We start from the raw sequence: 21,230 nt of genomic DNA, 5'->3' as shown, positions 1-21,230 counted from the left end.
TTGGTGCACCCAGCAGAGTTGGCTTTAAACGACAGCTAATCACATTGGCAAGAAAGTTATTCCCTTTTCAGTTCTCTTTCTGTTCTTCTGCTTACAAGAAGAAGAAATTATTCTTTCTCAAACACTGGCTAAACTCTCTTTTTATCAAAGAGAGAGTCGACCTCAGGCTGAAAGCCCTAGATAGGCACTGATATCTAACTAGAATTTACAGCATTGTTAAGTTTAGGTTGTTTAGTTTCATCGTTTATTGTTACTGTTACCTTCTATTTATGGCAAGTGAAAGCAGTTTTCTATTTATGGTAGGGATTCAAAGTTTCCTTTTTTTTTTCTTTGTGAGGAAGACTAGCCCTGAGCTAACCTCTGTCGCCAATCCTCCTCTTTTTTTTTTTGCTGAGGAAGACTGGCCCTGGGCTAACATCCGCGCCCATCTTCCTCTACTTTGTATGGGATGCCACCACAGCATGGCCTGACAAGCGATGCGTCAGTGCGCACCCGGGATCCGAACCTGGGAACCCCGGGCCACTGCAGCGGAGCGTGAGCACTTAACTGCTATGCCATGGAGCCTTAGTTTCCAATGAAAAGAAAGGAAAAAGAAAAGGAAAAGCCAAAGTTTCCTTTTAAAGCAAGTATGATAGTTAACAACAACATCAACAAAAAACCCATAAATAAAGATAGTGATAGTTCAGGTGGCACTGAGATAAAGCAAAAATTCTAGAGGGAGGTAGGAAACCACAGAAATATGGGAAACTGACAACAATATTTTCATCAACTAGTGACAACTACATGCCTGAATAACTCTGGAACCAGAGAGCAGTGAGTTAGCTGTGCATCCTCTGTAACACCTAGCCCTCTTCCTCCATAACACGCATCACGATGAAATAACGTTTATTGGCAAGAGCTCCTGTTGGGCTCTGTGCTAAGAACTTATTCATATTATCTTATTTAGTCCTCACAAAATCCTTGCAAGACAGGCAGCACAATCTGGAAACTGAGTCTCAGGAACGTTGTTTTAGCCAAGGTCACAAACTACGAGCGCCAATGACTCTCTCACTTGGGTGTTCTTGAGTTTTAAAAACCAGAGTTTAACAAGTCCACAAACCCTCTGAAATTTTAGCTTAAATTCTGTATGCTGTTTCATGGGGAGAAGTACGTAGTTTTCATCAACTTTTCAGAGAGATCTATATGTCCCCAAAAGTTTAAGAGCCACTTATGATTATATAACAAGACATTCCTATGCTTTGGATTATATGGTCCATGGAGGCAAATGCCCTGTCGTCTATCTCCGCTGTCGTCTATCTCCGCTGTGTCTAGCCTGGTGCTTTATCCCCTCAGCCACTCATAGGAATTTAGCCACAAATAGCTAAATGAAATGTGTGAAGCAGGCAATACAGGCTACAAGAATGTGGTGGGGTGGCTTGGGAAGAGCATCGCCTTGGTAAATATTGCGCACACACAGGTATTTTACAATCCTGCACACTCACAAGTATTTTACAAGACAGCCGTAAGAACTGTCTTGAGTGGCAAGCAGCCCATCAGGTAGACAACAGAGGGAGGAAGGTGCAAAAGCTCTCCAGGGAGTTAGCCCAAGAAGCAGTACCTGGGAGATGAGCCCAGAAAGACGTGCTATAGCTCTGCTTCCTGCAGAGCTATTCCAGTCCAGTCCGCTCATCTGGCCGTTTGTTTCTGAGAAACACTTGTGTTCGGGCTAAAGGCACTTTTCCTCCAGAGGCAGGCTGCACCACTGCTGAAAAAGCTCATTGTGAGAAGTAACGGGGAGTCTGGCAGCATCTCTCCTGCCATTAAAGACTAAAACTAAGCAAAAGTCTTTCCCTGCGGCCCATGATTGCCTCTAATTTTGTCCTTCTCTCTGTCATTCCCTTTAGCAGCCAAGTATCTAACAGGATAGTAGTTGACACAGCGCCCCTACTTTCCCACTTGCCCACTCCTTTATTCGTAGACATTGGGCCTCTGCCCCTCCTCAGCTACTGAAACTGCCCTTCTCAAATGGTGGTTGACCTCGTATTTGCCATGTCCATTAAGGATTTTTCCAGACCTTATCTCAGTTGATCTTTCAAGGGCACTTAACATGGCCATCAGTTATCTTCCCTTCCTCTAAAGTATTTTCTAGGATGTTGACGTCAGTCTTCCTTACTTCTCATACCACGCACTGTCTCTCTGTGATCTCATCCACCTTAAGGCTTCAGCTGTCAAATATAGACTCCCAAATCCAACTAAGACAATTTCCATGAGCCCCTAACCCGTATTTCATCATGTCCAAAATGGAACACATTATTTCTCCTTTTCTACCCCAAGGACAACAGAACCATATCCTTCTATTTATATTTTCTAGCCTATTAGTAGCACACCAAGAACACAGACGTCAAAGCCAACGAGGTGAGGCTTGGAGGTCTTGTAGGGGAGGAGACTCTACCCTCCTCTCTCCCAGTCCTAAATCATTCTTTAAAATATTTATGAATTATCCCCTCTTATCCAGCCCCATTACATCCCTGCCTTTGACCTTCTAATTGCTGTGATTTGTTGAGCAATTATTATGAGCCAAACCATGCCAGCTTGCATTTTCTCATCACCTCTCACCGAGAAAACTACAATGGCCTCTTAGTTTTGCATAGTGCATCAGCTCTATCATCCAATATTATGATTTTCCTATCATTTCAAATCTGTTCACGTGACTAAACACTGTTAAAATCTTTTAGTAGCTCTCTTTATCCTTGAGGATAAAGGTTAAACTTAGCAAGGGTCCTGTCCACTACTTCCACCTGATCTCAGCTGTTCTCCCTCAGTATTTCCATCCATGCCCTTCTCCGTCTCTGTCTCAGGCACACCACACACACAGCCGTTCTGAATTACTTGCAGTTTCCTCCTAACACCAAGGCCATTGTCTTTCTACAGGCCGTCCCTACTGCCTAGTAAACCCTTCTCCCCATCCTCCAGGCCTCTGCCTCCTCCATCGTCTCTGTCTGATTAACTCCTATTCATCCAGCAAGATTCCATTCAGAAAATACATCTTTAAGGAAGCCTTTCTGCCCCCTTTTCTGTTAAAATGTGGTTCGTGGCCCTTTCTTTGTTCTTCCAAAACACCCTGCAGCATACAGTTATTTTGAAGAATAGGTTCACACTTTTCTGCAATTTGGAAATCTTAAAAATTACAAAAACCAACAACCCACACTGAATGGATATGCGGCTATCTATAGTCTTCATTCCATTTAGTGAATATTCATGTTTTAATTACGCGGTACTGCCCCAGACCCTTTAATGGGTTTTATGTAATATACAGTTTGTGCACCACATTAACGTTCTAAAAATTCAGAATTGGGAAACACAGCTGCCTCCAAGAGTTTCAGATAAGGGATATAGACCTATATAACCATTGGTTTCCTTATCTCTCCTTGTAACTGAAAGCTTTATTGAAGCTTCAACTGTATCTTTTTCATGTCCAAATCCCCAGTATCTAACACGATGTCTGACTCATTACAAGTTTGCTAAATAAATTAAGGATATATTTATGAACCTGGACTATATTTCATAGGACTGATTCCCAAGGTCGAAATCTGATACCTCCCCTTTCTTCCCACATGGCTGTCCCTCCTCTGGGCTACTCTATACCTTGCACACACATCACATTTCTCACTGTATAATCTTTGTTTGCATATCTGTGTCTCCAGTGAGACTGAACAGGTTGAAAATGAAGATGATGATGTATTAATCTTTGTATTTCTGGTTTGCGGTGCCCAGCACAATGTCAAACACATTACCTACTGGCTCAATACATCTTGTTGAATGATAGAGGGTAGAAGAGAACAGAGTGGGGGAGGGAAGAAGGGAAGATAAAAAAGAAGAATGGAGGAAGTCTGGGCGAAGATGATTTCATCTCTATTTAGAGGACTCTAGTAGTATGTTCCAAACTCAGTCACCTCACAATATTTGTACATCACCTTTATTATTTAATTTTTTTATTTCAATTAACTTACTTACCATCTAAGCAAATTTATTTTTAAAAGAAACTTTATCTTACCATCTTAATGAAAAATCAGATACAATGAAAACAAAATATTGTTAATTTTTTTTTTAATTCTGTATTCTGCCTGAGGCCCTCTCTCTTTGTTGAAAAGGAAACTTAGCAAGTGTTAAGAGGGCATGAAAATTGGCACTAGATGCAAACTTTCTCCTCCATGTTAACAGAAGGAGTGAAAAAGAACTGAACAGGTAACTTCTTATATGATTCAATATTATTTGATGCCCTGTCCATAAGCCACCAATGTTATCTCAAGACCCACCAGTAGAAGGAAGACTGTATGAACTCTCCTCTCTTTCTCTCACTCTGCTTCTACACTTATATTTCTTCACAACTTCAGTTAGACCCTCTATTCCTTCCAGAGCAGTTTCTACTATAATCAGACTCTAACTCATGATTAGGTTTAAACAGTAGGAATTTCCCTCTTGGCCAATAGCAAGAGAGAAAAGCAAATTTCTCACATAGTGTCTATGAAATCTCCAGTAAACAGGGAAATAAGAGTTAATACAGAAAGTTTTAGCCTGTGAGAAAAATTTTTTAAAGTTCAGGAGATTGTGGTTAATGAGTGTGTGTTTGTTTATAAAACAAGCAAGTAATAGAAAAGCATTTCTTAAATAAAAGAAATATATATTTGATTACCACTGCCCATGGAGACTGTGTTCATATATAGAAATACGTCCCTTAATTTGTAAATTTTATGAGAGAAAACAACTCACCAAGCACAAAGTTGACCAAAATGTTTTCTCTCTTGTGGCTTTTGGCTTTTCCCCCCATTTATGGTCTCAACTGGGTAGAAACTCATACTTCTAAATACACAATAAAGATCATGGCTTGGCAGTGTTTTTATCAAGGTCAACTGGAATGAGAGTATAATGTTTATTTATAGAGTAAGTTCTGCAATCCCATGTAGAATATGGTTAGATAACTTATTTTAGTATCTACTTCCATTTCTTAGTTCCTTAAATTTCTTAAACATTGGAAAGGAAATAGAGATTTTTCTGATGTCTCCCAAGGAATGAGAAACACTGTCTAAATCAACAAATTTGAGATAACTAATTATTGATTTTAAAAACCCAACCGCAAGATACTTTATGAAATAGGATAATAAACTTCATAGTAATAATAAACTGCATACTAATAAGCTTTATAGTAGAGTTACAGAAGAGAAAAGATCGGTGTGGTTGAGTTTACTTTATCTCCACATTTTGATTATAATAACTTTTCATCAATTCCACTACTCACTTTGGTCTGAGATTTCAAAAACATATAAAGTGATGGTAATACTAATAACAGTAATATCAATCCTCAAAAATACATATAAAAAGTTAACAAGAAGCAAAGCTAACTAATCAGCAACTGGAAATAAACTGGTAATTTTCAACCACGTATTAATAAGGAAAAGCAAACTTTACTTATTTCCCTTGCCCGAATTCCCAGTGAAATGAACTGTGTTGATTCTAGTTGAGGGTGCTTAGGAAAGAGAGACTTTGCTTTGTTCATTGGCATGGCATCTAGGCCACAGGGAAAAGAAATAAAAGAAAGTGACACCTTGAGAACAAGATTGGGAGAATAAAGAGAAACAGACTTTCAATTAAAGTATTTTCTTCCTTCCCACGCACTCCTTTTGGTTCCCTCTTGCTTCACCCTTTCCTCTCCTCCATCTGATTCTGCTAAACCAGAACCAAGCTTTCAATTCATATATGTTTTCATCTTTGTCCTGAACATAGGGAAAAAATGATCATGAAGCTCCTTGACCTACTCCATGCACGCTTTGCTCCCAGCAGCAGTGGAATTGCGTGTTTAATGCTCTGTGCTTTATAAAACTGTTTCTAGTGACTTTATATGGGACTTCTGCACCTAGGAATTCTAATTGTGTACTACTGTGTGACATAAAACCTTGAACTTCAAATCTAAGTTTTTAAATTCAAACCAGAAAGTAAATAAATAAATTAGATTCAGTGAAAATGCAAACACCAACAAAACTCCCCAACACTACCCCCAAACTGGCTGCACTCTCAGAGAGTACTGAAGATTTCTGGTCACTGGGACATCCTATAACTGGTCATTTTATTTTGCCACACTCTTCCCCTTGTCCACTCTTCCAAGTACAGTACATAGCTTGCTTAAATTTCATATTGTAAGTTTTGGAGAGCCATATGAAATTCCTGTGGATACTCTTAGGATACTGATACAACTATAATTAGGGTTCACTGACTTAGTAAAACTTGATAACTAGAGAAATAATCTTCAGCCCATTGCTGTTCCTTCTTTATGATATTATTCTTGCTTTCTCTTCTGAACATATACCTCTGGTGCTTTCGCATATAATTGATCATGTTTTTGTAGTGCAAAAGGATGCCATACCAAAGCACCATTTACATCCTAGTTACAGTAAAGTTGAATATTTCTATTAAATTTTTTGGCAGATGGCCCTAAGAAAATCACTTTTTTAAAAATGTTTCCACAGATGGAGATAAAGTGTCTTGAAGGAGGAGAGAGTTTTTCTTTATTCACACAAAGACACTCACATGCAGTCCTGCAGACCTTCCCCAAAAGGAAACATTAGCCTCAAGGCCTCATGAAAGCAGGGACGGTGACTGTCATGTCTACCACTGTCTATCCCAGCACCTAGGGCCGGACCTAGCACATACTTAATACTAAATTAGTATTTGTTGACTTTCTGGCTGAACTCTGAATTTTATTTATGGCTCTTCCAATTTATTGATATATATGTTTTCCATTACTTATCCTCTCTTACACTGAATTTATAAATCTATAGTGGATTATTTTAATAGAATTATTGACAGATAGAATGAAAATATACAGACACCATATAAATGTTACATCATATTATTGGTTGGTTTATGTGACAATGACAAATGCTTCCTTTTATTAATCCCCTCTTTACAGCTGGGCCTTCTTTTTTGCAGAGCACTTGAAAAATATATAACATATGACATGCCGCTAATATTTCTCTAAATACACTGCCCCCTAGGCGTACAGATATAGTACATCTCTCTTACATTCCTCCTACTCTTTTGTTTTTTAATAATTGTATTTATTTACTTATTTTTTCATGAGGAAGATAGACCATGAGCTAACATCTGTTGCCAATCTTCCTCTTTTTGGTGAGGAAGATTGGCCCTGAGCTAACATCTGTGTCCATCTTCCTCTGTTTCGTATGTGGGACGCCACCACAGAATGGCTTGATGAGCAGCGCGTAGGTCCTCGCCAGGGATCCGAACCCGCGCATCCCAGGCCACCAAAACGGAGCGCAAACTTAACCACTACGCCACCGGGCTGGCCCCTCCTACTCTTGATTACAATCTAGATTGAGGTCAGCAAACTTTCTGTAAAGGACCAGAGAGTAAATATTTTAGGCCATATGATTTCTGTTACAACTGCTGAACTTCACTGTTGTACCGTGAAGGCGACCATACCTAATAAGAGGGCACGGCTATGTTCCAAGGAAACTTATTAACAAAACAAGCAGTGGGTCGAATGAGCCATGGTTTGCTGACTCCTGATCTAGATTGCCAGTGTGCTATCCTTTGGCTCTGTAGAATGTCACTTAGTGTGTGCTGGGTACTCTGTTTTATCTCACTTAATTCCCAAAACAAATCTCTAAGATGGATACTATTATTCTCTCTTTATGGGTGAGGAAATCAGGGCTTAGCTAGCTGACTTTCCTGGCTTCACCTAGCTAGTGAGTCTAGTAGCCAGGTCTGTCTGTGTGATAGCCCCACCCTTGTTCAGAGGCCACCATCTCTCATCTGGAATATCTCCATTACATCCTAGCTGGTCTTCTTACTTCCCGCTCTCCTCCCTACAATTCCTCTCCTCACAGAATGAAGAATGTTCTTTAAAAATGTAAGTTAGATCATGTGACTTCCCTGCTTAAAACCCTCCAGTGGCTTCCATTGCTTTTGGAGTTAAAACCGAACTCCTTATCCTGCCTGCAAAGCCTAACATGTTCTGGCCCCTGCCTGCTTGTCTCACCTTACCTCCTGCCCTATTTCTCTTCTCCTGCAGGCCCCTGCCACACCAGCCTAAGTTCTGTATCTGAGACATGCTCAGGCCCTTCTGACATTATCTCCTCTGCACAGGATACTCCTTCTGCCTGGAGCATCTTCCCTGCCTTTGCTCCACGTCTTCCCCAGTTGCCTCTTTCTTGTCATTCAAGCCTCAAGATCATTTTTCCCCAGAAGCTTTCCCTGATCCTCCAGTCTATGCTTTATCACCATTTTTTTCTCTGCATCAGGCTTATTACTATGCACATTTGCTAGTCTATTGTTCATTGCCTGTCTGCCCCGCTAGAATGTAAGATCTATAGAAGCAAGAATCTCTTTCTCTTTCATTCACCACTGTATCATCAGAGTATTCAGTAGTGCTTGGCATATATTAGGGACTCAAGAAGTATTTATAAATATCTGCTGAACAAATGTTTATTCACAAAAATCCCATGCTTCTCGTCATAATTTACTGCTTCCCAGGACTGGCTGAGGCTATTTCTCATGAGACATATCATAGCAGTTGGTTGAAGAAGCATTTGGTTTGTGTTGTTGCCTCCACGTCTCTTAACTTATGACCTCAAGAACATATGCAGACAAAAACAAAATACCCCAACTATGTTTGGGCAGTTAGTTCAATGACCAAAGACAATGATGTGCTCCATTTAAAGAACAATACCCTTGAATGCTACAGCCCCATCTTGATGTGGCTGAAATTCTATTATTTAGATAAGCAGTCTTGCTGAAATGATTTAACTCTTAGAATGCCTTTCTTCAAAGGTTTCATTGAAAATGAAAAACTTATAGTCTAAAAGAGAAATAATTTTTATTTCGTGCTGAGTTCAGGGGCAATGAACAGGAATTTTCCCATAATTGTGTCCTGCCATGAAGAAGGTCGTATAGGTGTCTCTCCTCTTACCCAGACTATAAGTTCTTTAAGAGTAGGGACCATGTTTCTTTGCATTCTCATGATGTTGAATGCACAGATATTAAATAAACACTCAATGTCTTAGATAAAAAATAAGAGAGGGGAGGAAACTGTGGAAGTGATTGATTTCAAGGCAGGTGAAAGGATTCTGAATTCCGAGCCTGTTAAAATGAAGTGATAAGCATTTGTTTTGCAATATGTACTAAAGAATATAGTTGTGGCAAGAGGTCGGGATAGGGATTTGGAAGAGCTTCTCTGAGGCCCTGGACAACAATTTCACCTTTTTCAGCTCAGTTTCCTTATCTATTAACAATGAAAATGGCTGGAACCATGTGATCTTTAGGATCTCTTCCAATGCTAACATTCTATGATTTCACCAAGACTCCAATCCCAGCAGTTGAAAGGATAAGCCTGAAATTCAGTTAAATAAGCCACATTGCCATTAACACCATTAGTACAAGAAATATAGAAAAAAGAGCAACAAGAATACTTGGAGATGCTTGGACCTGTATTCTTCATTTACTCGCTTTTTCATTCATTCATTTATTTATTCAAAAATATATTTTTGAATTCTTACAGATATTTTACTAGATGTAGTGAGAGGAATGAATCCTAGGGATATTTTTCAAATAACCAGTGTGTTCTGAGCTCTGTAAACAGGTAGGAGAGTTAGCACAAGGCTTGGAGTAAATATACCTGGCTCTAGTCCATAGAACTCAGGAAGGAACATTCTTAACTTGGTGCTCCAAGGGATCTGCCCAGTTTCCTTTGCCAGAACATGACGGGTCAGCCACAACACTTTTAGATATTTTGATGCATACTTCCTAGAAATAAAGTTTGATGATGTGAGGACATTGAGGACAATCTGGTCAATGATTAGACACAGTACAGAAAACTTGAAATGCTCTGAAATGTTAGAGCTCATATTTGAAAGAAAATTGACTGTGGTTTTCCCAAAGTAGAGAACATCCTGAAAATTTACATGACATTATTAACAATTACTATGAAACCAAAATAAACCTTTCTAAACAAATTCAGATCAACCTAGAGGAAAAACTGAATTGTCTTTCCATTTTCTTTATAGAAAATATTACAAAGCTGTTGTCAAGTTTCAGTCCCCACAAAATCTGGATTTTTTTCCAGGATATATTGGTATCAAGGGAGAGGAATTTAGGGAAAACAAACATTAGTATGGTTAGGGAAGGCTTCCCAGAGTGGGTAGGATGGGACCTGGGCTTTAACGGATGAATAGAATTCAAAAATTGCTAAGTGAATTCACAACTTAGGAAGAGTTCCCAGAGACCCCATCTGCAAAGCCATGCCATATTCCAGGCAAGACAAATGACTGTCCTCTAAAGTGTCATCTCCAATTGATCGGTCTGGGTTCAGTGGAGAAGAATGCCATTATCAACTGGTGATGCCTGCCACAGGTCAGAGATGGGGCAAAGGGACCACGTGTGCCACATGCTTGCCTTACCTGACCAAAGCTCTCAAGGGCCTGTTTTTCACCATCATAATGAGAACATTTTGGGCCCGCCCCGTGGCTTGGCGGTTAAGTGCACACACTCTGCTGCTGGCGGCCTGGGTTCCGTTCCAGGCACACACCGACGCACCGCTTCTCCGGCCATGCTGAGGCCAAGTCCCACATACAGCAACTAGAAGGATATGCAGCTATGACATACGACTATCTACTGGGGCTTTGGGGGAATAAATAAATAAATAAAATTATAAAAAAAAAAAAATGAGAACATTTTGTCCCAATTCAAATTTTACATATCTTCACTTGGAAATACCTTCTCCTGAAGTTATGCCAATGCTGAGGTGTTCTAGTAACCAGGATGGAGGAAGAAAATAAGATATTTGTTTTCAGGTGAGGGTTCTCTCACTTTCTCCCTAAATCCCACTGCCCTTCAGCTCTTCTGTTTCTCAGACAGCAGTATGTGTGTGGTTGAAGGTGCAGATGTGGAGATTTCTGGGATAATGTCAATGCAAGTATAGAGGCCTATGTGGGGGCCTTTAAAGGGAGGAAGAGAGGGCCGGCCCGTGGCTTAGCAGTTAAGTGCGCGTGCTTTGCTGCTGGCGGCCCGGTTCGGATCCCGGGTGGGCACCGACGCACCGCTTCTCCGGCCATGCTGAGGCCGTGTCCCACATACAGCAACTAGAAGGATGTGCAGCTGTGACATACAACTATCTACTGGGGCTTTGGGGGGGAAATAATTAAATAAATAAAATCTTTAAAAAAAAATAAAATAAAATAAAGGGAGGAAGAGAAGGAATCCATTTGGCAGGATGCCAGGTGAAGAGGGGCTCAATCTAAGAGGAGCTTTCCTTTTTTTTTTTTTTTGTGAGGAGATCAGCCCTGAGCTAACATCTGCCAATCCTCCTCTTTTTGCTGAGGAAGACTGGCCCTGGGCTAACATGCTTGCCCATCTTCCTCCGCTTTATATGGGATGCCACCACAGCATGGCTTGACAAGCAGTGCATCTGTGCGTGCCCGGGATCCGAACCGGTGAACCCTGGGCCACCACAGAGGAGCGCGTGCACTTAACCGCTTGCACCACCTGGCCGGCCCCTAAGAGGAGCTTTCTAAGCATACATTTTCCCCACTCATTCCTCGTTTGGCTGCAGCTCCTTTATTTTCTCATTTCTAGAAATAATAGGTTATGTGGAAGGAGGAAGATGAAGAAGCAGAAGAGCATCTCTGTGGCTTTGAATCTCTCCAAGGACACGGGTTATGGAAAGGCCGAAGGGGCCCTCTCCATCTGCTGGGCCCTAGGCCACCATGCCTGTGGGGTTACTGTGCTCCATGTACACTCGGCCTGGCAGCCATAGTCATAGACATACAATGACAATAATAAAAGCTAACATAAATTAAGACCTTAGCATATATCAAACTCTGTGCTAAGTACTTGGGGTACATTTTCCTGTGTTCAGAAACATGTAACAAAATGGAAAGACTTTGGCATCAGGCAGAACTTGCTTTGAATCTGGGTTCCATTATTGATCACCTGTATGATTTGGGTTAAAATAGTTCATCTCTCTGAGCCTCAGTTAACTTCTGTATATATAAGAAGATATTATAATAATACCTACTTTGCATTGTTGCTGTAGTAATTAGAGGTACTGTATATAAAGCACCTGCCACATAGAAGGCCCTCCATAAACAGGTATTAGTGCTTTCATGATTATCACCATAGACTCCTGGTGAGAGCCTGGGGGAAATAGTTGTCAGCTGCCAGGAACAATTAGGCCAAAGAAGGTCCAAGAAGGTTATGGACACAGGCTGTAGTTGGAGGTGAAAGGTGTTCTGAGAGCAATTTCCAATGTGTGTGGGGTTTTTCCCCACACGACCAAGCAATTCTCCATGATACCAGCTGGGTGTCCCACAATTTAACTCAATTCTAACACTATCTGCCTGGAAATAGTATCAGATCCCACAGGTTAAGGGCTCCCTCCCACAAGACTGCTCCCCACTTCAGATCCAATCACAAGTAATAGGTCCCCAGGTTACCCACAACTTTTGTCCGATTTGGCTACAAGTTGGAGCTTCCCACAACCCCCTCCTCAGGTTCAATGAATTTGCTAGAGTGGCTCACAGAACTCCAGGAAACACTTACACTTATCAGTTTCTTAAATGATATGATGCAAGATACAGATGAATAGCCAGATGAGGAGATACGAGGTCTGGGAGGGTCCTGAGCACAGGGGCTTCTGTCCCTGTGAAGTTAGTTAAGGTGCATCACCCTCCCCGTGTGGATGTGTTCGCCAACCTGGAAGCTCTCCAAACCCCATACTTTGGGATTTTACAGAGGCTTCATCATGAAGGCAATGATTGATCATTAATTCCATTTTCAGCCTTTCTCCCTTCTCAAGAGAATGGGAAGCAGGGCTGAAAACTCCAAGCTTCTAATCATGGCCTGGTCTTTCTGGTGAACAGCCCTCATCCAGGAGCCATTCAGGAGCCCACCCGGAGTCACCTCATTAGAACAAAAGACACTCCTATCGCCCAGGAAATTACAAGGGTTTCAGGAGCTCCATGCCAGGAACTGGGGGCAGAGACCAATATATATTTTCCATTATCTCACAGGAGGTATTGGTGGATCACTGTAGCTAACAGGACTAATGGTGGAGTCAGGAATGAATGATTGTAGGGGCTGGCCCGGTGGCGTAGCAGTTAAGTGCGCACGCTCCACTGTGGCGGCCTGGGGTTCGGATCCCGGGCGCACACCGACACAACGCTTGTCAAGTCATGCTGTGGCGGTGTCCCATATAAAGTGAAGGAAGATGGGCACGGATGTTAGCCCAGGGCCAGTCTTCCTCAGCAAAAAGAAGAGGATTGGCAGACGTTAGCTCAGGGCTGATCTTCCTCACACACACAAAAAAACAATAAAAGAGAATGAATGATTGTGGAGCTTCCCTGCAATAGCAACAAAAATGTCCTTCCAGGCCCTTGATGAGATGATGTGTATCTGGTCCTAGGATAGACTTGGCAGGAATGCAGGGAACTGAGCAAGTAGGGTTGGACACTCTGTAAGCTCCCAGACAGCTCTCTCCCACCTTCTCCCAACTCTAGATCCTGTTCTCATGATCGCTTGTGCATAGCTGGCAGTAAACCAATAGCATTTAGGAAGTACCCACAATATGCCAAGCCTTGAGCTAAACTTATTAGCTACTAAAGCAGAGTGCCTGTCAGAGGCATTGCAATTTGAATAAATAATCATGAAACCCTAAGATCTGAAGAAATGCAGCTCTAATTTTGAAGAACAAGCAATGTGATTCGTTGGAACAAGGGGCCCCATCAGTCCTGCATCCAATTTACCACTTGCAGCCAGCCAGTGGAAAGGTTCCACTTCAGATATGAGGAGGATGTCATGCTGATCTAAGCTTGGTGTATTAGTCTTCTATGGCTGCTGCCACAAATTACCACAAACTCGATGGCTTAAAGCAGCACAAATTTTTTCTCTTATAGTTCTGGCAGGTAGATGTTTGAAATGATTCTTATGGGGCTGACACCAACATGTCAGCAGGGTGGGTTCCTTCTGACCCAGCAGGGGAGAATCCGTTTCCTGCCTTTTCCAGCTTCTAGAGGCTATCCTTATTCCTTGGTTCATGTCCTCGCATCACATTGTCTTTCCTTTCCCTGCCTCTGTCATCACATGGCCTTCTCCTCTCCTGTCATCAAATCTCTCTCTGCCTCCCTCTTATAAGGACACTTGTAATTACATTTAGGGCCCACCTGGATAATCCAGGATAAATTAATAAATTAATTTATTAAATAAATTATTATTAAATTAATTAAATAAATCCCCATCTCAAAGTCCTTTAGTTTAATCACATCTGCAAAGTTCGCATTACTACGTAAGGTAACATTCACAGGTTCTAGGAATTGGGATCTGGATATCTTTGGGGGCCATTACTCAGCCTACCGCAATCAGTATGTTAAAAAATGGCATGAACGGCCTCATTTTTAGGAGTGATGCAGCAGATGCGTTTGAGCCTCGCAAGGGAGACTAGGCAGATCTTGGCACATCAAGTTAAGCATGTTCCAACCCTAGGGCCAGAATCCTATCAGGTTCCTTCTTAAGGAAGTGTTTCTAGAATCACAGCACTGCAAGGGCCCTCTGAAAAGAGATGTAGGTCCTTTATCTTATAGATGAGAAGATTGAGTATTTTGCAAAATGCCATGAGGTAACTTGCCCAGGTTATTCAACCAGACAAGAGCCCAGGTTCACACTCTAAGCCTCGCGTTCTCTCCCCTATTTCTTTAGAGAACTCTGAATGTACATTAGTTACTTAATAAATATCTATAACTTTCTAAGTCAGCAAATGTTATCTCTTTCGTGGAAGGAGTATGGCAAAACACCCCTCTGAAAGCCAGTGCAGGTGGAAATTCATGTCTCTGAGGGAGGAGCAACTGAAGTGTATATGAGTTGTAGGGCTGTGTATTTTTGTTTGAGCCCATCTCCTTTGTTCCCTGAGGTCTGGAAGCTTTCTCATAGCCCTTTACAAGCTCAGCTGGCATTGCTGGTGGGATGGAACTTGTCGAGATCTTTTGGGAAAATGAATCAGTGATTCTGCACTAAGTGGGCACCTATCTGGGGGCTTTTTCCTTTGCCATCACACCTTATGGCAGTGGTTCTCAATGTGCCATGTCTGGAGCAGAAACATCAGCATCACCTGGAACTCATTAAAATGCAAATTATGGGGCCGTACCCCAGACCGGATCAGAAGTCTGAGGCCAGGGCCCAGCAATCTGTGTTTCAACAGGCCCCCCAGGTGATTCTGATGTAAGCTAAAGTGTAAGAACCACTTCCTTAAGTCAGTCCCAGACTTCTGGGCATGGGTGAAGGGGTAGGTGGGCAGGAGAAAAGAATGAGAGCAAAACTTGCTTCCCAAGTTGACAATGACCATGGAAATGATTATGGTTAAGGATGTCTTTTCTTCTCAGGTGTGTTGGGTGGAGACCTCTGACCTATACTATGACTGACAGGACAAAAGGAATTGACAAAGAATGAAACAGTGTGGGTAATACTGTCGAAAGGATTCAGGAAGATTCAGGAGTGTGGTTTTGGATGATAACAAGGAGAGCAATTTCAACCCGTATGACAGGGAGACTTGGAATACATAGAAAAAAGCTCTTGCTTCCCAGTAACCCAGAGACCTGAAAAAAAAAAACTTCTATCTTCAAATAAAGAGCAAGGAAAGCAAGATGGATTCCCAGCAGCAAAACAGTACAAGAGAAACTGACAACTTACCAGGTGACACCAGGAGAAATTTGTTAAACTGGTGAAGAAGCAATTTAGGAGCCTCCTCTGGGAGGCTAGCTTCAGTTCAGTTTAGTCATGGTGGGGTGTGAAGTGCAGTGGGAGAGGATTCCTTTCTCCTCTTAGGTCAAGGTGTGAAATATGAAAAGAAATGAGATATAATGCTCGTCAAACTTACCAGAGAGCAGAAATTCCTCCTTAAACCTGATGGGCCATGGATCTAGGGCACTGGTTCTCAACTGGGGGCTATTTGTTCCCCAGGGCACATTTGGCAATGTCTGGAGGCATTTTTAATTATCACAACCTGCAGGGTTGCTACTGGCATCTAATGAGTAGAGGCCAGGGATGCTGTTGGACGTCCTGTAATGCACAGGACAGCCCTCTTACAAGAATTATCCAGCTCCAGATTTCAATAGCACTGAGGTCAGGAAACCTTGCTCTAGGGTCAGGTGCCCTGACAGCCCCCATCTCAGCCACATATTAGGTATCAGTCTTCCTAGCCAGAACCTCATGTTTGCAGGCAGCAAAAGTTGTACCTTTGTGTTCATACTGAATCAAAGTGACTGAGAACAATTATAAGTGGTTGGGAGACCTGGGGGTGGTGACCTAGATGGAAATAAGGCTGATGACTGGATTCAGAGAAGAGAAAATCAAGTAAACAGGTCAGATAGACAACCCTCAATCTTCTCCTTCTAGAGAACCTTGGTGCCTTAAAATCCAGTCACCTTCTCCCAGCCCCTTCCCAGTGTGTGAACAAGGGCTGTCTTCACGTCAGCAATTCCAGCCTTGCAAGGGGGTGGTACCACAGTATACATATAGCTTTGGGATGGGAGATGTACTATTTAACCAACCACTCTGAACATCAAACACAAATTACACCCATCCTGAATCACCAGTACTGTTTCATCATTTAACTAGCGAAAATAAAACCTATTCATTATAAAAGAAGCCCTGTAATGAACTTCTCCATGACCTTGGGTGATGAGAGATCCAAGAGGCTAGTATTTTGCACTTAATGTGTGCCAAGAATGACTGTGTATTAAACATAAAGATCTATCAACTTCCTGTCCAGAATTGCCCAAGGCTACCAGATGTTCAATTAAGAGAGTTTTGAGGGGCCGGCCCCATGGCGTAGCAGTTAAGTGCTCACACTCCACTGCTGGCGGCCCAGGTTTGGATCCCGGGTGCTCACGGATGCACCACTTGTCAGGCCATGCTGTGGCGGCGTCCCACATAAAGTGGAGGAAGATGGACATGGATGTTAGCTCAGGGCCAGTCTTCCTCAGCAAAAAAAAAGAGGAGGATTGGCGTGGACGTTAGCTCAGGGCTGATCTTCATCACAAAAAAAAAAAAAAGAGAGAGAGAGAGTTTTGAATACAAATCACTAAAAGTTCAGAAGAAATAAAAATCTGATTTTACCCATCTCTGGTATGTTTTCCCCAAATAGCTCATACTTAAATATAATCCCCCCCTTTCTTTGGTCTTAATTGGGTAGTGATGATGTAAAAATTTGCAGATAAAAAATAAGTTTATTGGATTACTTTGTTGATTTTTACTGCTCTTCTAATTGGAGTTGGGTAACATTTCTAGATTTATCTTAATTGTTTTTTAACCCCTTAATTAAAATTGCTGGAATTTAATTAACTCTAATTAATTCCACTACTTACTCCTCCACTTCACAAGCAAAGTAGTTGAGATAAAGAAATCTGGAGTATGGCTTTCAATATGTAATTTCAAATTAAAGCAGTTGTAGGTTTTTTTTTAAATTGGGTAATTTGACTAGATAAACTCAGTCCTCTTTCAGGACATTTTTTCTTGGGTCCCCACCTCGTCACCTCTGGAACACTTGGAGAAATTTTGCTTTGGCCTCTGGACCTCTGGAGACCATGAAGGATGAGCCCACCTACTTCACTTGTTTTTAAAGAAGTTTTTAGAATTAGAAAGAACAAATGCCACGAATATACTTGGTCGAATATTTGTTTGGTCTGAGAAAATTGCAAGGGCTAAAATTGTCTCTGAATAAAAAATGGACATATTTTGAAGCTTGTTAATTTTTTCCTGGTCACTGAGTAAATGAGTAATAATGAGGAAGTTAGTTGGACTCTGCACAAGGCTACGAGTCAGTGAAAGGAATTCATGTGCCTAACATGAAGGAGCCTGGCCTCGTCACAATTACTGCAATTACTGTTAGGAATGTCAGAAAACAAAGATGTGATCTGAAATAAGGTTTAGTTTTCCACTAAACATAACTCTTCCTTTTCTTCCCTGATCTTCTGATCTTGCAGACACACAGGCACACACACACGTCTCTTTGCACGCAATTTCTAAATCCTCGTTGTCCTGGCTACTTTAATTGACCCATCCACGTATAAATTATTGGGATTCTTATCAAAGAAGTCTTTTCTCAAAACTGTAAAAGGGCTTTCCTTGACATCAAATTCCTGTTGGTAAAAGTATTGCCTGATTTACCTTCCTTCTGTCCACCCTGACTGTCAACCTCATTCTTACTCATCCATTAAAACTCAGCTCAGTCACTGCCACCTCCTCCGAAAAGTCTTCCAGGGTGCTCCACTCCCAGCTGGAGGGAGCTGTACTTCCCCCAGGTTCTCTAGTGAATTGTCTATTCCTCCATCTCTATTGTAAATGTGTGATGACTGGGGACACTGCCTCCCCTGCCTTCTGTCCTGGCCTATGAGTTCCTTACAACTGAGTTTTCATTATCTTTGTACAGCTGGTGCCCAGGACAGAGCCTGCCACATGCCAGGTACCCAATACCTGTTTTATAAATTTTCCTTGACAGGCTTAGTATACAGAATGAAAAATTATTCCTCAACTACACAGTACAGGAAAGCAAGACTATCGAAAACATGAAATTCACAGTGATGTGTCTGGACAGATAGACATTTCTGATAGGCAACATCGAAGGGAACCAACCAATATGATTAGGAACTGCCACACTAGATAATATCCAGATAGCTGCTTCTCCAGCTTAAAACAAATTCATTCATTCATCCAACAAACATCTAGCTGTCTGTGAAAAGCCAGGTGCTGAGTTAGTTTGCAGAGACCCAAAGATTAAAGAGAGCACAAGGGGTGCCAAAATTGTACAGTTATAACAACGTGAGATAAGAGCCCAATAAAGATGTGTATGAAATGTGCTAGCACAGTGATGAGGTCAAAGTTCTAGAGGCAGACTGTCTAGGTTATGACCCTCACAACTGATTATTATCAATGTGACCCAGGCTAGGTACTTACCCTCACTGAGCTTCAGGATCCTTACTTGTGGAATGGAAATATAATAACTCCTGCCTCATACTGTTGTTCTGATTATTAACTTATATAATCCCTTTAAAGTACTTACAACAGTGTCTGGGACTCGGTAAACATCCAGTAAATGTCAGTGCTTCTGCTACTGCCACTACATAGGACAAAATATAGAAGGGCCGCCTACTTATGGAGTAGAGGGAGGGACAGTGAGAGGTGATTTTTTTAAACTTTTTTGTTTATTTAATGCATAAAAAATTAACTCATTACTTAACCACGCTAGAAAACAAAGGTTAAATGAAAATCACCTGTATTCTCAAATGAACATTTTGGTACATATGATTGCACAATTTTTTATTTGCATATATAGAGACCATACTATGCATGCTATTTTGTATCATATTTTCCCACTACTATTGTCAATAAATATGTATTACATCATAACTCTTAACAGTTCCATGTATTCATTATATAATTGCATAATAGTGTGTTTAGTTAATTGCCTATCAGAGTTATTTTTCTTTTTTTTTTTTCTCCCCCAAAGCCCCAGTGGATAGTTGTATGTCATAGTTGCACATCCTTCTAGTTGCTGCATGTGGGACGCGGCCTCAGCATGGCCGGAGAAGTGGTGCGTCGGTGCGCGCCTGGGATCCCAACCCAGGCCGCCAGTAGCGGAGCGCGCGCACACTTAACCGCTAAGCCACGGGGCCGGCCCCCAGAGTTATTTTTCTTTGTTCTGTTAGAAACAACACTGTAATGAACATTTCTCCCTCTCTCTTTTTCTCTCTCTCTCTGATAATCAATTGTCTGGTAATTTCTTTCTGATTTATTTCTAGAAGGTAGCAAATACATAGCAACATTTAAACTTAGTTTTATTTTATTTTTTCAATAGATAAAACATTTGCATATTTCAAATATCAAAACAATATTAAAATCATAATTATCATAATTAAGATATCTTGCTAACACCCTGTCTCCATTCATCTTGTTTGCCATTTTCTCCCATCATAGAAAACCATTTTAATTAGGTTATTATGTAACTTTTTCGTATTGTTATGCAAATATTAGCAAATATTCTATATATTCTTATTTTTCCCATTTCTTACACAAAATTTAATATATTATACTCATGTTTTGCATCTTACTTTTTTCCCATTTAGCAATATATTGGAGATGATACCATTTTGGTACATGAAAAACTCTCTCTCTTTTCCCCCCTCCCTCTCACCCTTCCTTTTTTAATAGTAGCATAGGATTATATTTTGGGGAGATATTGTTTCTTTAACAAGTTCCTTATAGATTGGTTCCCTGCTCTAATCCCCAGGATAGGTTTGTATAAATTTGACCCTGCCCTCTTCACCCCTCCATCCCTCCTCACCTAGTAATGGCAAGGACAGAAAGAGGAAGTCAATGAGCAAACTGCCTAGATTGTTCCAAACCCATGGTGGACAGTGTGCGTCTACCATTTCCCATGTCTACATTCTTGATTTCTGGGTTTTCCTTCCAAACAGAAATATGGGAATAGGGGCCGGCCCTGTGGCATAGTGGTTAAGTGCATGGCTCTGCTGCTGGCGGCCTAGGTTCGGATCCTGGGCGTGCACTGCCGCACAGCTTCTCAGGCTGTGCTGTGGTGGCGTCTCGCATAAAACGGAAGAAGATCGGCACAGATGTTAGCTCAGGGCCAGTCTTCCTCAGCAAAAAGAGGAGGATTGGCATGGATGTTAGCTCAGGGCTGATCTTCCTCATACACAAAAAAAGAAACATGTGACTGGACTATGAGAGACCTTTATAACCACGTGCTTTATTAATTTACACTGACTCGAACCAAAAACAGTGGGGAAAACACAGGTGTATGATACCAGAAAGCTCTCCAAGCACAGGATCAAGTTAATCCTGTGTATACATAAACTATTTTCTTTCCATTCATGACTTCATTCTTTATTTGCAGTACAGACCCCTCCCAAAATCATCCTCTGACTTTCTTCCAAGGAGGTGTTAACTAGTCCAAGATCCCTAACTACTGTTTATTTCATTTGCGCGTAGGTTTTCTCATTATGGTATAAATACTATAAAATGATGATATCATTGCCAGGTCAACAAGAAGTGGATAATGGACAATGAGACTTTAACTAATAGTTCTATTTCCTCTCCTTGTTTTGCCTCCCACTCAGTAAGGCTGCTCGCCCTTGTGTTCTGGCTGACCTTCAGTTTCTCTTGAAATTACCGAATTT

Source organism: Diceros bicornis, chromosome 6, assembly GCF_020826845.1.
Source record: "Diceros bicornis minor isolate mBicDic1 chromosome 6, mDicBic1.mat.cur, whole genome shotgun sequence".
NCBI classification, from domain to species: Eukaryota; Metazoa; Chordata; class Mammalia; order Perissodactyla; family Rhinocerotidae; genus Diceros; species Diceros bicornis.
Note: the sequence above shows the minus strand (reverse complement) of the source record.